Consider the following 17,628-nt stretch of genomic DNA (forward strand, 5'->3'; position numbering starts at 1 on the left):
ACAACACTATGTTACTATACACTACACTATACACTACACTATGTCGCTGCACCCTACACTATACACTACACTATGTTACTATACACTACGTTATACACTACACTATGTCGCTGCACACTACACTATACACTACACTATGTTACTATACACTACGTTATACACTACACTATGTCGCTGCACACTACACTATACACTACACTATGCCACTATACACTACGTTATACACTACACTATGTCGCTGCACACTACACTATACCACTATACACTACGTTGTACACTACACTATGTCGCTGCACACTACACTATACACTACGTTATACACTACACTATACACTCCACACTACACTATACACAACACTATGATACTATACACTACACTATACACTACACTATACACTACGCTATACCACTATACACTACGTTATACACTACACTATGTCGCTGCACACTACACTATACCACTATACACTACGTTGTACACTACACTATGTCGCTGCACCCTACGTTATACACTACACTATGTCGCTGCACACTACACTATAGACTACACTATGCCACTATACACTACACTATGCACTACATTATACACTACACTATGCCACTATACACTACGTTACACACTACACTATGTCGCTGCACACTACACTTTACACTACACTATGTTACTATACACTACGTTATACACTACACTATGTCGCTGCACACTACACTATACACTACACTATGTCGCTGCACCCTACACTATACACTACACTATGTCGTTGCACACTACACTATGCCACTATACTCTACGTTATACACTACACTATGTCGCTGCACACTACACTATGTTACTATACACTACGTTATACACTACACTATGTCGCTGCACACTACACTATGTTACTATACACTACGTTATACACTACACTATGTCGCTGCACACTACACTATACACTACACTGTGTTACTATACACTACGTTATACACTACACTATGTCGCTGCACATTACACTATACACTACACTATGCCACTATACACTACGTTATACACTACACTATGTCGCTGCACACTACACTATACACTACACTATGTTACTATACACTACGTTATACACTACACTATGTCGCTGCACACTACACTATACACTACACTATGCCACTATACACTACGTTATACACTACACTATGTCGCTGCACACTACACTATACACAACACTTTGTTACTATACACTACGTTATACACTACACTATGTCGCTGCACACTACACTATACACTACACTATGTTACTATACACTACACTATACACTACACTATACACTATGCACTACATTATATACAACACTATGACACGATACACTACACTACTATACCTTACACTATACACTACTATACACTGCACTATACACTACTATACACTGCACTATACAATACTATACACTACACTATACAATACTATACACTACACTATACACTACTATACACTATACTATACACTACCCTATACATTACTATAGACTACACTATACATTACTATACACTACACTATACATTACTATACACTGCACTATACGCTACTATACACTACACTATACACTACTATACACTGCACTATGCGCTACTATACACAACACGTTTGGCTAATCATCGCATCGCGCGGCGCATTCAGATGCACTGCTGCTTCTGCGGCCGTCTGGAACGCTCTTCCTTCCGATATCAGGAAGTCACTGGGAGCTGTGATGGCACTTTTACATAGTCATCATCATCATCATCACCGTCTAGATTGACAAACTCATTTGCTTACAACTGCTGCTCGTTCTTATTGTTGTTGAGTTTGTTGCCATTCCCCCCCGCCCGGTAGCGCGGCTGGATACGCACGGTGCGAAAGAAGTTCGACACGCGACACACTACCACCGTGTTACATGTTATTCATGTAGTTTATTGTAAAGATTCGGTCACAGTCCCCGCGATCACTGTTACGTTGCAATTATGGCTTTATTTTATTTTGGGTGATTTGGAAAACGTTTTTTGTTGGTTTGGACATGTTTGTTTTGTTGTAGTACGGAGTTAGACTGACGGCCTTAATCTACGTTTTCTTGTGGTTGTTGTGGTGGTTGTTGTTTGACTTGCATCCCACTGGGATTTTTTTTGCACACAGCGTTTCCGTACGGCGCTTTTTTCAAAGGAATATTTTGCTGGGTTTTTTTTCATGGATTTTCTGTTTTTCAACACAGTCACACGTAAAGTCACTTTAAGATGTTTTTCTTGTTCGCGCGTTTTTGTTTTTTTTGTTGCTTGTGGTTGCACCCGATTCAAGAGCCGAATGGCTCGCAGGGCTATACCAAAATAATAAAAATGAAAATAGCGGCATCACCGCCACCACCACCACCCCACCCCCGCCGTGCGCGTGGGTCTGTTCCGCGACCTCATGCCGGCGGGCCCACGACGCTTCCACGCGGCCTCGACGTGCACCCGGCGTGCCATCATCCCAACCGGTCCTCCCCTAGGTCGACTCGGCCTCCTCGAACGAGCGCGGTGCGCGTGGGGGCACCGTCGCCTGAGGCGTGGCGACGCCGCCTCCGATGAGCGCGGTCGACCGCGAGAGAAGTTCAACGTACGGCAGCAAAAACCGTGCGTGGCAGTGGCAAAGGGTGGCAGGGCGCGCTGCCTGTTCGCGAGTCTGAATCGTTTGCTGGCCACCCGGCCTCACTCGCGACCCCACAGTTCCCGGCCTTCACAAGCGCCGCCGCCGCCGCTGCTGCTGCCGCTCGCTGCTGACAGCACTCGACCCCGACGGTCTGTTGCAGGCTATGCCCGGGGGTGGGTGGATCTTTGTCTGCGTGTGTGCACACCTGGTGTGTCAGTGTGTGTGTGTGTACGATAGTGTAGCGGTTAGCGCTAAGGCTGCGCTATGCACCTGGCGACCCAGGTTTCGATTCCCGCTCACGGCCAACATCAGTGACGATTATCTGAACCGGTCCCGGGCCTCCCCTAGGTCGACTCGGCCTCAAATGAGTACCTGGTGCGGTGTGCAAACATCGTCACCGGGGGAGACAAAGGCGGTCGGGCGTGGTGCTGGTAGCCACCCACCCCCTCGTGTACCGTTCCGGCCTTCATAGGTGCTGCTCGCTAACAGCACTTGCCCCTACAGTCTGTTACAGGCTATATGGGGGATCTTTGTTTTGTGTGCACACCTGGTGTGTCAGTGTGTGTGCTTGTGGTTTTTGCGGTGCACGCTGTGAATCATCGTTGGGGATTGTGACGAGGAGGTGGCGGCGGCGGCGGTGGCGGCGGCGATGGTGGCGGCGGCGGTCAGAGGGCCTGCGGGAATTCTGGTCACTCTTTGACAAGAGGACCTTTAGAACAGCTTTTTTGTGTTTTAGTTTGTTTGTACCCCCCCCCATCCCGCCGCCCCGCACCTCCGATTAGCTACGGTTGGCTAAGTACGGTGGTGGTGCGAAAGACGTTCAACGTGCATACACAAAGACCCACACTCACATATACACACAGACTCACACACAGACACCCACAGAGGCATAGAGACCCATAGACTCAGAAAGACACCCATACTGGCATACACACATAAACTCACACAGAGACCCCACAGACTCACACACTTACGCAGAGACTCACACAGAGACCCACACTCACACACAGACCCACAGACGCACGCAGAGACCCACAGACTCACAGATTGAAAACGAATTTCCTTACAGCTGCTTTTTGTGTTCAGTTTGTCATCCATCCTTCCCCTCACCTCCGATTAGCACGGTTGGCTAAGTCCAGTGGTGGTGCTAAAGAAGTTAAACGTGCATACACACAGAGACCCACACTCACACAGAGACCCACAGACTCACACAGAAACCCACACTCACACAGAGACCCACATACTCACACAGAGACCCACACTCACACAGAGACCCACAGATTCACACAAAGACCCAAGACTCACACACAGACCCACGCAGACTCACAGAGACCCACAGATTCACACAGAGACCCACACTCACACACAGACCCACAGATTCACACAGAGACCCACACTCACACACAGACCCACAGACGCACGCAGAGACCCACAGACTCACACAAACCCACAGACTCATAGAGACCCATAGACTCACAAAGAACCCCACAGACTCACACAGAGACCCATAGACTCACACAGAAACCCATAGACTCACACAAACCCACAGATTCATAGAGAGCCATAGGCTCACAAAGAAACCCACAGACTCACACAGAGACCCATAGACTCACAGAGAGCGCCATAGACTCATGCAGATACCCACAGACTCATAGAGACCCATAGACTCAGACACCCATACTCGCCTTTTGCCGTTCTCTGGTCTGACACTGGTAGTGAGACTAAGGCCCTCAAGAAGGCTGCCTCTGGTGTCGACCAATCAGTTTCAAAGACAATGCATCGTATATTACCAGAGCCGTGTTTTTTTTGTTTTGTATGTTCACCACAAGTATTTGTGTGGTTACTGTGGAGACCTATTCTTAATAGCATGGCTCTCATCATTAATACAAGATGCGTTGTCTTCTTTGGTTCTTTCGGAAAAGTCAAGTAGAATGAGAATAAAATAGTAAAATAACACAATAAAATTCTCACGACGTTTCGGCCACAACGCAAGCGGCCGTCTTCAGGTGAAAGGTACAGAACTGTCGGGACGACAGAGCTTCAATGAGGTAGGTTTTGTAGGTTTTGACTTTAACATAGCCATTTCCGTGACCAGTCACAAGCTAATCGCTCAGCTATTGATATGTAAACCCCTTTGTCAAGGTGCCTCACTTCTCCCAACCAGCTTAAAAGTCGCTACGAATCTTAACATCGTTCATTGAAGCTCTGTCATCCCGACAGTTCTGTACGTTTCACCTGAAGACGGCCGCTTGCGTTGTGGCCGAAACGTCGTGAGAATTTTGTGTTATTTTATTATTTTATTCTCATTCTACGTGACTTTACCGAAAGACCCAAAGAAGATGAATCCTTGCAGTCACGAAAGCTTCAAATCGAAATTTAAAAAGATGCGTTGTCTTTGAAACTGATTGGCCTACACCACAGACAGACAGCAGCAGCAGCCTTCTTCATGGCCTTAGTGTCCCCACCAGTGTCAGACCAGAGAACAACGCCCAATGACAATGCACTATCAGAGCATTCACGGACAGACTTGGTGTATGAACATCTTAACACACCTCCTGTTTTAATGCCAGGAAGGGTAAAACCTATTCTTATTTTTTCATACTTTGATACCGGTAAAAATGTCCCATTTTGTGGCTGTTCGCCCTAGCTATTTTTAATGCCGTGGATAGTGGCATTGTCTTTGTGCTGTTCGCCTCTTTGCCGTTCTCCGGCATGACACCGGTGGTCAAAACTAAGGGCCTAAAGAAAGCCTGCCTCTGGTGTAGGCCAATCGGTTTCAAAGACAATGCATCGTATACCACCAGAGCCGTGATTTTTTTTTGTTTTGCATGTTAACCGCACAAGTGCCGTGTGTGGTTAGCGCAGACGCGGTTTCATTGCAAAAGGTTTCCGCTCGGTGTTTGAACGTCTTAACGCGTTGCCAGAAAGGGTAAAAAAAATTTTTAAAACAAAAAACACCTCCTACTTATTGCATCGCTCAATCGCGCCAGCTGCATCTCCAATACGCACCCGCGTTGTAAAGCAAACACAAAAAACAACGCAAAAAAGTGACCCCTGAAATACGTTCGCGGCGTTACGAAATCGCGCGCGGGCGTCGTAAGGCGAACGGAACCGCGCGTACGTGGGGGGCGGCCCCCGAGTAACGGGGGTGGGGGGCCCCGAGTAACGGGGGGGGGGGATGGGGGGTGTGGTGAGAATAGAGAAACCGAGAGAGTTCGCGACAAAAAAACCGCCCCAGCCGCCTACTCCAGCGGCTATTCTGCTCTTTGCCCACGACAAAATTTTCTCGCCGTGGTTGTTTTCACACCTGATGATGATGATCGATTGCGACTTCACCGAAAGAACCAAGAATATGAATCGCTGCAGTCACGAAAGCTTTAAATAAAGAAAGGGGTTTCTTTTTTATTACGCGCTTTTATTTAACTCGCTCTGTCTTGTTGTATCGTCAACTCTGTTTGTTGTCGTATCCTCAAATCTTGCAAGTCAATTTTAACCCACTTCCCAATGTGGTATCGACTGCAAACTTGGTATACATGGTTTCATAGTTTAGTTCATAGTTTCATTTATTTTGGTATAGCCCTGTGAGCCATTCGGCTCTTGAATCGGGTGCAACCGCAACAAACCAAAAAACTAAAACATGAACAAGAAAACATCTTAAAGTGACTTTATGTGTGACTGTGCAAACAGAAAATGCAGGAAAAAACATCAAAATATTCCTGAAAAAAGCACCGTACACCAACGCTGTGTGCAAATATCCCAGTGGGATGCAAGTCAAACAACAACAACAACCACAAGACAACTAAGATTAAGGCCATCAGTCTAACTCCGTACTACAATAAACAAAAACATGGCCAAACCAAACAACTTTTAGAAATCACCAAAATAAAGCCATAAATGCAATGTAACAGTGATCATAGGAACGTATGTCATACTGATGACAATACTATATTCTATCGTTAAAAATAAAAAATATATTTTTTAACGATCCTTTTTATATGTTATGTTTCGGCTTCACACGTTGGCTGTAAATCACCACGGCCCCTGACGTTATGGCAAGCTTCGGGGACGTGAGTCGTGGTGGAGTTCTGCCATTACTGTACGGTACACATTTCATTAAAGCGTGTTTTTAAAAAAAAAACATTTTTAAATGTTACTTATTTTGGGTAGGGTCGCGCGAATGTGCTGTTGTAACCCGCCCGGCTACTTCATGTATACTATGTTGAACGTCATTCTAACAACCTCGCCTGGTATGCAGGAGGTCGTGAGTTCGATCCCGACCCTGACGCCTGCTGTATATTTGGAGTTTGTGTGTGTGTCTGTTTCTCTCTCTCTCTCCCCGTGGTCGCGTGGATTTTTCTCCGGTTTTTCCCCTTCACATTCAGAATCAACATCACGCGTTTAGAGTATTTGACTTCTGCTATAACGTTCCACGTGGTGGTGGTGATAATGATGATGATCATAATAAGCCGCCACTTCATTTGAGCCGTTGTCATTTGTGACGGCCAGGCTCGCTTCTGAAAGAGACCTACGTCCATAAATGGCGTCACGTGACTTTGGACGATTTTTTTACTCTACCCCCCCCCTAGTCACACGGCGTCACAAAAAGTCAGACTCCCCTCCCCCCCTCAAATATGACGTCACAAAGCTCTGCCCCCCCCCCCCCAAAAAAACATGCTTCAAATCGCTTTAAACTATTGTCATTGCCGTGCGTATTTAATGTGACGCTGCACTCTGAACGTGTTGTCTATTTTGATTTAAAGCTTTCGTGACTGCAGTAATTCATAGTCTTAGCTCTTTCGGTAAAGTCACGTTGAAGGGAAACAATAAAATAATAAAATATATATAAAACAATAAAAATTCTCACGACGCATTAATTAATTAATGCAAACCGACACACCTGATGACGACCGTTTGTGTTATGGTCGAAACGTCGTGAGAATTTTTATTGTTTTATACATTTTATTATTTTATTGTTTCCCTTCGACGTGACTCTCTAGAGCTAAGAATACGTGTTGTCTATATTTATTTAAAGTTATGCATTTTGATGTGACGTCACATTTCTCACCCCCTCTTCGTCACAAATGTCTGACCTCCCCCCCCATGTGCGTGACGTCATTTATGGACGGCCCCTTACCCGGGTAAAATAAAAAAAGTTTCAGTTTAGTTTAGTTTTTTTTCCCGACCGCACTTAGCTAACCATGCCAATCCTCTGAGGGCTACGCAATCTCCATAGATATAAAACGCAAAGTTGTGACGATGTGTTGTCTGTTCAAAATTTTCAGCGTACTTACCGACATGCAACAAACTGCAAATTTGCCATGTGGGTACTTTCCAGACTGTACACCATGCAAACATTCTAAAAATAAACTTTTGGGGGGTTTTTTTGGGGAGGGGGGAGCTCAATAATATTTTTTGCACGGCGAGTGAGCCGTGACGTCAAATCTGTCACGTGACCCGCGCATGTGGAAGCGTAACGCATTGCGGTCTAGCGGTTAGCGCTACGCTGCGCTACGAACCCCGGCGACCCGAGTTCGATTCCCGCTCACGACCACCACCGGTGACGATTATTTCAACCGCTCCTGGGCCTCCCCTAGGTCGACTCAGCCTCAAACGAGTAACTGCTGTGTGGTGTGTGTGTGTGAACATCGCCACTGGGGGGACAAAGGCGGTCGCGCGTGGTGGATCCAAGACCCGGGCGAAAGCCGCGTAGTACAGCTAGTCCATTTATATAATCATGCACCCCAAACCTCCCGTGTCTTCTGACGGCAGTTATTGTTTTAACTTCGTCAAATGTATTCGCTTATTATCACCCGTCTTCTTTCGTTCGTTCGTGCGTGCGTACCCACGTGCGCGCGACGCGCGTAGCCAACCAGAGCGGCGCCCTGGGACATGTTATTATTATTATTACTCCGTGCGGATGAGGGCATGACACTGCCTAGTCATGTCACTTTACTACCACCTCCTACCCTGCCCCCCACCCCACCCCACCCCCCTGCTCAGAGCAAAGAGAGTGCCCAGCCAACAAGAGATCACTCCCCCGGGGGAGAAACGGCAATTATGATGATGATGATGATGCTAATGGAACAGTGTTACGCGATCCAGCTTTTCGCAGCAGCTAGCAAGCTACGCGGCCTCCCCTACGTTACAGCAGCAGTAGCAGACGGCTTGCCTCCTGTCCAGAAAAAAAAAAAACATTTTGCCAGCTGCCGTGAGCCAGCCGTGTGTGTGTGTGTGTGTACGTCGGGTGGACGATGCAACGATTGGTGCCGGAGGTATGGTGACACCGGCACTGCGTGGAACTCGGTTGATGTAACACGTGGGCTTTCGCGAGCAATATTATCCACAGTGGACGGGGGGGGGGGGGGAGGAGTTATATCGCTCGCAAGTGACGACACCACACGCATATCCCTCGCTCGAGTTAAGGGGCCGTCCATAAATGACGTCACGCGAATTTGGACGATTTTTTTACCCCTCCCCCCCCCCTTGTCACAAAAAGTCAGACACCCCCCCCCCTCAAATATGACGTCACAAAGCTCTGACCCCCCACCCCCAAAAAAAACATATTTCCATTTTGAAAATAAAACACGCTTAAAATCGCTGTAAACTATTGTCGCTGTAGTTGCGTATTTAATGTGGCGCTGCTGCACTCTGATGTTGTAGGAGAAAACATTTATTTAAAAAAAGTCAATTTAATTAAGCAGAACGTGTTTGTCTATATTTAATTATTTAAAGTTGCGCGTTTTGATGTGACGTCACATTTCTCAACCCCTCCCCCTCCCCTCCCACCCTCGTCACACATCGTCACAAATGTCTGAGCGGAAGACGAGGAGGGATTTCTTCACAACTCCGTGGCTGTTGCCTGATGAGGCTGGTTGTTGGTGTTGTAGTTACAGGCGAAACGTCACGGCTACTCGAATTATGTAAAAATGTTGTTGCGGGGTTTTAACTCTCCCAACACACAACAACCGGTTAGTGTTGAACTAGTAACTAATGTTTTTACTTAAAGCTTTCGCGACTGCAGGGATTCATATTCTTGGTTCTTTCGGTAAAGTCACCGCCACGTTAGAAGGGAAACAATAAAACAATAAAAAACAATATTTTGTTTTGTATTTTTATTACTTAATTGTGTTTCCCTTCTACGTGACTTTACCGAAAGAACCAAGAATAGTAACTAATTGTCCACGTTTTTGTTTACGTGACAAAGCCCCGCGCATGTGCACTTGCATGTACACCACTGCTATGCTAAGTCGGGCAATCAAATGCTAATTTTTTTATGCTAATTCCTTTGTCAAGGCACCTTGTTTCCTCGCACACAGCTTAGAGGTCGCGGTCTGAGCGTGGCTGTGTTACACTCCAGCGCTGTCCTCGAGACAGCCTGATCCCTTCACCTGATGAAGGCCGCTTGTGTTGTGGCCGAAACGTCGTGATTTTTTGTTGTTTCATTTTTTTACCTACGTGAACTTTACCGAATAGAACCAAAGAACCGGTTAGTGTTGAACTAGTAACTAATTGTACACGTTTTTGTTTACGTGACAAACCCACATACTAATTGTAAATGTTGTTGTGGGTTTTACCCTTCGACATGACACACAACAACCGGCTAGTGCTGAACAAGTCACCAAAATTGTCCACGTTTTGTTTACGTGACAAACCCACATACTAATTGTAAATGCTGTTGTGGGTTTTACCCTCCGACACGACACACAACAACCGGCTAGTGCTGGACTAGTCACCAAAATTGTCCACGTTTTGTTTACGTGACAAACCCACATACTAATTGTAAGTGCTGTTGTGGGTTTTACCCTCCGACACGACACACAACAACCGGCTAGTGCTGGACTAGTCACCAAAATTGTCCACGTTTTGTTTACGTGACAAACCCACATACTAATTGTAAATGCTGTTGTGGGTTTTACCCTCCGACACAACACACAACAACCGGCTAGTGCTGGACTAGCCACCAACATTGTCCACGTTTTGTTTACGTGACAAACCTTGGCCGTGCCGGGGTGGTGGTGATGGTGGTGGTGGTGGCGGCGGGTTTGACGACACATTTAAATCCGCGCGATTTAACCCAATTAAAACTTTACCATGGATCAGTGGGCGTAGTGACGGCATCATTATTATCGGCTCAGGGGAAGTGGTGCAGCAATCGGTTCAAGTGGGCCCCCCTCCCCCACTCCCAATATTGTGATTTGTCTCTCGCACGCTCGCACCTAAAGAGGCTAACGTTGCAGCTGCTGCTGTTGTTATTATTATCACCAGCTTGTTTGCCCGTCCAAGGACGGGTGTATTGCAGTAAATCTGAAGTATTTAATAGAAAAATTGTTCAGCTCACGATTATTAATGAGGGGGTGGTGGGGGGGGGAGTTGCCCCATGTGGAGTGACGTCACCCGCTAATGATTATTGGGGAGGGGTGCGGCATGTGGATTGACGTCACCCGCTCATGATTACTAACGAGGGGGGGGGCTCATGTGGAGTGACGTCACACGCGGGACAAAAGACAAAGATAAAGACAAAGATCCCCCATATAGCCTGTAACAGACTGTAGGGGCAAGTGCTGTTAGCGAGCACCTATGAAGGCCGGGAACGGTACACGAGGGGGTGGGTGGCTACCAGCACCACGCCCGACCGCCTTCGTCTCCCCCAGTGGCGATGTTCACACACCGCACCGGGTAACTCATTTGAGGCTGAGTCGACCTAGGGGAGGCCCGGGACCGGTTCAAATAATCTTCACCGGTGTTGGCCGTGAGCGGGAATCGAACCCGGGTCGTCAGATTTGTAGCGCAGCGTAGCGCTGACCGCTACACCACCGCTCCCCACGTGTACACACACACACACAGACCCAGCGGGTCAGCACTACGCTGCGCTACGAACCCGACGGGTTCCGAGTTCGATTCCCGCTCAGGGCCACCAACACCAGAGAATTGTCGGGGGCGGGGTTCGTGGGAGGAAATTCCACCACCACCACCACCCACCAAAATTTACGTCTCAACTCGAGGCATTGACGCCGGAACGGACAGACGCACGCGACGGGACCGCACGGACGCACGGACGGGGTCACGTGACGCACGGACGAGGCAAGAGACACACGGACGAGGCACGAGACACGGGGCTTAATACGTAGCAGGCCTTCGCGACCAATGTTATTCATAGTAAAGGTTTTTGGGATAGATCGCGTAGAGTGTATACATACTCTTGATTTGAAGCTTTCGTGACTGCGGGAATCCATACTCTTTGGTCTCGTTTAGAATCAGGAATCAGAATCTGCGAATTTGGGTTAAATCGCGTGAGCGTGCGAATGTTGTGTCGTAACCCTCCACCGCCACCGCCACCCGACACAGCCAATTAGCGAGGGATTTTGTCGCGTAAACGAAACGCCAATTAGTTACTACCGCAGCCCGCCGGAGTCTCGGGGAGTAATTCCACAGCGTCAGCTTCACGGCAATGTTCCTCGACGACGAAGACACGCGTCATTTTTTTTTTTAAAAACACTTTGATGCGATTTGCACAGCGCGGAACGAACGCGAAAATCATTTTTTTTTTGCCACGTTCAAACTCCCCACCCCGCCCGCCCGCCCCAATGGCTTGCCAACCCTGGATGCCGAGCAAACGCTTTCAAGTATCTCGTGCGAAGATCATCCAAACAGTAAAGTCACGTAGTAGGTGTAAAATAAAATAAATCACGACGTTTCGGGCGCAGCACAAAGCGTCCGTCATCACGTGGGAAAGCGTGACGGACGCTTTGTGTTGCGCCCGAAACGTCGTGATTTATTTTATTTTATACCTACTACGTGACTTTACCGAAAGGACCACAGAGTATGGAGTCCTGCAGTCACGAAAGCTTCAAATCAAATGTATAATTGTGTGTCAAAACCTTCCGCCGCCCGACACAGCCAACCAGTGAGGGATTTGTCACGTAAACAAAACGCCAAATAGTTACTAGTATAGTGTATAGTAGTGTATAGTGCAGTGTATAGCAGTGTAGTGTATAGTGCAGTGTAGTGTATAGTGTATTGTATAGCAGTGTAGTGTATAGTAGTGTAGTGTATAGTATGGTGTAGTGTATAGTAGTGTATAGTGTAGTGTATAGCAGTGTAGTGTATTGTATAGCAGTGTAGTGTATAGTAGTGTAGTGTATAGTGTAGTGTATAGTGCAGTGTAGTGTATAGTGTATTGTATAGCAGTGTAGTGTATAGCAGTGTAGTGTTTAGTATAGTGTACAGTGTAGTGTATAGTGTATTGTATAGCAGTGTAGTGTATAGTAGTGTAGTGTATAGTATGGTGTAGTGTCTAGTATGGTGTAGTGTATAGTATGGTGTAGTGTATAGTATGGTGTAGTGTATAGTATGGTGTAGTGTATAGTATGGTGTAGTGTATAGTAGTGTAGTGTATAGTATGGTGTAGTGTATAGTAGTGTAGTGTATAGTATGGTGTAGTGTATAGTAGTGTAGTGTATAGTATGGTGTAGTGTATAGTAGTGTAGTGTATAGTATGGTGTAGTGTATAGTATGGTGTAGTGTATAGTATGGTGTAGTGTATAGTATGGTGTAGTGTATAGTAGTGTATAGTGTATAGTATGGTGTAGTGTAGTGTCGTATACCACGTCAGCCCACCCGTGTGTTGGGAGAGTAAAATCCACAACGTTCGCAATCTGAGTGGCACGACGTTTCGCTGACTTAATCGCATCATCCGGCATCGTCGGGCGATTTTGCCAGAACAAATCCGCCCGACGGGAGGGACACGCGCGTGCACACGCAGGCAAAAGGGGGGTAGGAGGGTGGGCGGATTAATGCGTTCGTGCTCTCAGAGACCTCCACCCCTCCCTGCCGGGTCGGGAGAGCGTTAAACCCCGCACGTGTTGATCTACGCGCACGCACAGAGGCACGCAGCGTACTCCGGTAACGCTGACGCAGCGTTGTCCCATTAGGAAAATGAACGGCGGGGTATCGTAAATATTTGCCGGCGGCTTCCTTCCGTTTCGCGCACGCGTCGTGGGTGGGTGGGGTGGGCGGGGAGGTTCAAATGTTCGTAGTGCCACGAACGAGGTTAGTAGCCGAAACGAAAAAAAACTTGCGGGATTGTCTGTGCAATGCTACACCTGGCTGCCTGCCTGCCTGCGTGCGTGTGTGTGTGAGCGGTGGTGCAGCGATTAGTGCGCTGCACTACGAACCCGGCGACCCGGGTTCGATTCAGGCTCACGGCCAACACCAATGACGATTATCTGAACCGGTCCATAGGCCTCCCCTAGGTCGACTCAGCCTCAAATTAGTACCCGGTGCGGTGTGTTAAACATCGCCGCTGAGGAGACAAAGGCGGCCGGTGCGCGGTGCTGGCCACCCACCCCCTCGTGCGTCGTGCCGGCCTTCATAGGCGCTCGCTAACAGCACTTGCCCCAACAATCTGTTACAGGCTACACGGGGGATCTTTGTCTTTATACCGTTATTGTAATTAACTGCGGCGTATATATATAGGATGCATCGTTAGCCAGGCGGGTAAAATAACCCTATTAAGGTTATTAACTGTGGCTGCTGTTTCAATTCGTAAAACCACGAATAAGTCATCCGCTCGTTACTCATTTAGAATTACTATGTTACTTTGTTTACCCAGCGGGGCTGGCGTGGAACAAGGCTTGTCGACCGCCCGGTATATCGATAGGCAAGGACTGTGGTTTCGACATCCAGTGTCTCATCAGCAGCAGCAGAGTCAGGCTCGCTTGAAACAATGCTGGTGAACTTTCCCAGGTGTTGGTAGGCAAAGACTGTGGTTTCGACATCCAGTGTCTCATCAGCAGCGTCAGGCTCGCTTGAACCAATGCTGGTGAACTTCCCCAGATGTCCATAGGCATGGACTGTGGTTTCGACATCCAGTGTCTCATCAGCAGCGTCAGACTCGCTTGAAACAATGCTGGTGAACTTCCCCAGATGTCCATAGGCATGGACTGTGGTTTCGACATCCAGTGTCTCATCAGCAGCGTCAGGCTCGCTTGAACCAATGCTGGTGAACTTCCCCAGATGTCCATAAGCATGGACTGTGGTTTCGACATCCAGTGTCTCATCAGCAGCGTCAGACTCGCTTGAACCAATGCTGGTGAACTGCCCCAGGTGTTGATAGGCAATGACTGTGGTTTCGACATCCAGTGTCTCATCAGCAGCGTCAGACTCGCTTGAACCAATGCTGGTGAACTTCCCCAGATGTCCATAGGCATGGACTGTGGTTTCGACATCCAGTGTCTCATCAGCAGCGTCAGACTCGCTTGAAACAATGCTGGTGAACTTCCCCAGATGTCCATAGGCATGGACTGTGGTTTCGACATCCAGTGTCTCATCAGCAGCGTCAGACTCGCTTGAAACAATGCTGGTGAACTTCCCCAGATGTCCATAGGCATGGACTGTGGTTTCGACATCCAGTGTCTCATCAGCAGCGTCAGGCTCGCTTCAACCAATGCTGGTGAACTGCCCCAGGTGTTGGTAGGCATGGACTGTGGTTTCGACATCCAGTGTCTCATCAGCAGCGTCAGGCTCGCTTCAACCAATGCTGGTGAACTGCCCCAGGTGTTGGTAGGCATGGACTGTGGTTTCGACATCCAGTGTCTCATCAGCAGCGTCAGACTCGCTTGAAACAATGCTGGTGAACTTCCCCAGATGTCCATAGGCATGGACTGTGGTTTCGACTTCCAGTGTCTCATCAGCAGCGTCAGGCTCGCTTGAACCAATGCTGGTGAACTGCCCCAGGTGTTGGTAGGCAATGACTGTGGTTTCGACATCCAGTGTCTCATCAGCAGCGTCAGGCTCGCTTGAACCAATGCTGGTGAACTGCCCCAGGTGTTGATAGGCAATCACTGTGGTTTCGACATCCAGTGTCTCATCAGCAGCGTCAGACTCGCTTGAAACAATGCTGGTGAACTGCCCCAGGTGTCGGTAGGCAATGACTGTGGTTTCGACATCCAGTGTCTCATCAGCAGCGTCAGACTCGCTTGAACCAATGCTGGTGAACTTTCCAGATGTCCATAGGCATGGACTGTGGTTTTGACATTCTGGGGTTCCCCATGCAACACAAAAAAATTACAAATCTATCACCCCGAGTCTATATAATTTTCTCCGATACCAAGCTTCTTTGCAAACCCACGGGTTTTTATCAGAGATTTGTTCACGAGGCAATTCAGATCTACAAACACAGACACAATTTCAACCGAGAAGATGGTTTCAAATTAAGCAACCATTGGAAAGATGTTCTAAATCGAACCAAACATTAAACTCATTTTCAATGGTACAGTATATTTTTTCAAGTAGTGGTACCCCAAACTTTCGCAGCACATGCGAGTCCATGTGCACCCACATGTTCACCCTCTCTACACCTTTCATCATGCTAAGTCCGCCAATTAAAAATGTTTCAAGTAGTGGTACCCCAACATGCGGGTGCACATGCACAGAGTAGCATGTGCACCCGCATGTTCACCCTCTCTACACCTTTCATCACGCTAAGTCCGCCAATTTAAAATGTTTCAAGTAGTGGTACCCCAACATGCGGGTGCACATGCACAGAGTAGCATGTGCACCCGCATGTTCACCCCCTCTACACCTTTCATCATGCTAAGTCCGCCAATTAAATGCTAATTTTTTTATGCTAATTCCTTTGTCAAGGCACCTTAATCCCTCTCACACAGCTTAAAGGCCGTAGTCTGAGCTTGGCTCTGTTTCACTCCAGCGCAGTCTTCGAGACAGTCTGGTCCCTTCACCTGATGAAGGCCGCTTGTGTTGTGGCCGAAACGTCGTGATTTTTGTTGTTTTCTTTTTTTAACCTACGTGACTTTACCGAATAGAACCAAAGAGTATGCACCCCGAGTCTGTTTATGCGGTGGGTGCCATGGGCAAATGAACATAAACTTGTACGTATGTTGTACGCTCAACATCTTTCGCACCGTACGTAGCCAACCGTAGGTGCGGGGAGGGGGGGGGGGACAACAAACTAAACACAACAACAAGCAGAAGTTGTAAATCTAGATGATGATGATTCAAAAGTGCATCACAGTGCCATCCTGCAATATCGGATTGAAGAGCGTTCCAGACGGCCACAGAAGCGCATCTGACAGGGGGACTGTGTGAGTGTGAGTGTACGTGGCGGCCTTCATAGGTTGCTGCTACACGCTAAACAGCACTTGCCCCTAACAGGCCACTACGGGAGGACCCTTTGTCTTTGTGTGTACGTACGTACGTACGCCTGTTTGTTTGTGAGGATGCACACGTTGAACTTCTTTTGCGCCGCACGTAACCAACCGTAGCCACTCTTAAGTGCGGGGGACGACGACAACAGCACACGCAGCAGTTCTAAAGAAATTAATTTGCCAATCTTGATGGTGGTGATGACGATGATTGATTCAAAAGTGCGTCACAGCTCCCCAGCGTCTGCCCCAAAACATCGGAACGGAGAGCGTTCCAGACGGCCGCAGAGGCATCGGCGCATGCGAGAGGTGCCGCGCGATGCGGTGGCCGCCCCCACTTCGGCTTGCGTGTGGCCGACTTTTGCCTTTCGTCCGCGCGGCGTGAGGCGTGAGGCGTGAGCCCGTCGGTGCTCGCTCCGATTCGGCTGACGGTGGTCACACCCCGGTGTTGATTTTGGGTTTTTTTGGGGGGGGGAGCCGGCAACCTCTAGGATCGGCAGGCCTGGCGCACAAACCATTGGCCACCGACGCCGCCGTCGCCACCACCACCACCACCACCGCCACCGCTCCCAGAAAACGAGGCTTGCAAATAAAATCGTGGCGCCACGGAGAGAAGGTTGGGGGTAGGGGGGTGGCGGCGTGGGTCCATTGTTAAAGGCGCGACGTGATGCGATGCGACGGGCAGATAAATTCCGTTAATTCCTTTCTCTGCATTTGGCCTTGCTTCTGCGGGGCAGCATCGAAGTCGAACAATACGAGGCTCGGGGTAATGCGGCAGCGGCGGACGGGCGGACGGGCGGGCGGGCGGGGGTGAGGTTTTTAGGCGATTAATGCGGTGC

At 48.3% G+C, this 17,628-nt stretch overlaps 1 protein-coding gene across 1 annotated transcript in view; it reads right to left on the reverse strand.

The window, feature by feature from the left end:
- Positions 1 to 17,628, reverse strand: part of LOC142906582 (dynein axonemal heavy chain 2-like) — a 397,319-nt gene that overhangs the window by 322,813 nt on the left and 56,878 nt on the right. The window lies entirely within an intron of this gene.

This window comes from Petromyzon marinus, chromosome 67 (assembly GCF_048934315.1).
Source record: "Petromyzon marinus isolate PM22_M1 ecotype Great Lakes invasive population chromosome 67, UKy_Petmar_22M1.pri1.0, whole genome shotgun sequence".
Classification (NCBI taxonomy): domain Eukaryota; kingdom Metazoa; phylum Chordata; class Hyperoartia; order Petromyzontiformes; family Petromyzontidae; genus Petromyzon; species Petromyzon marinus.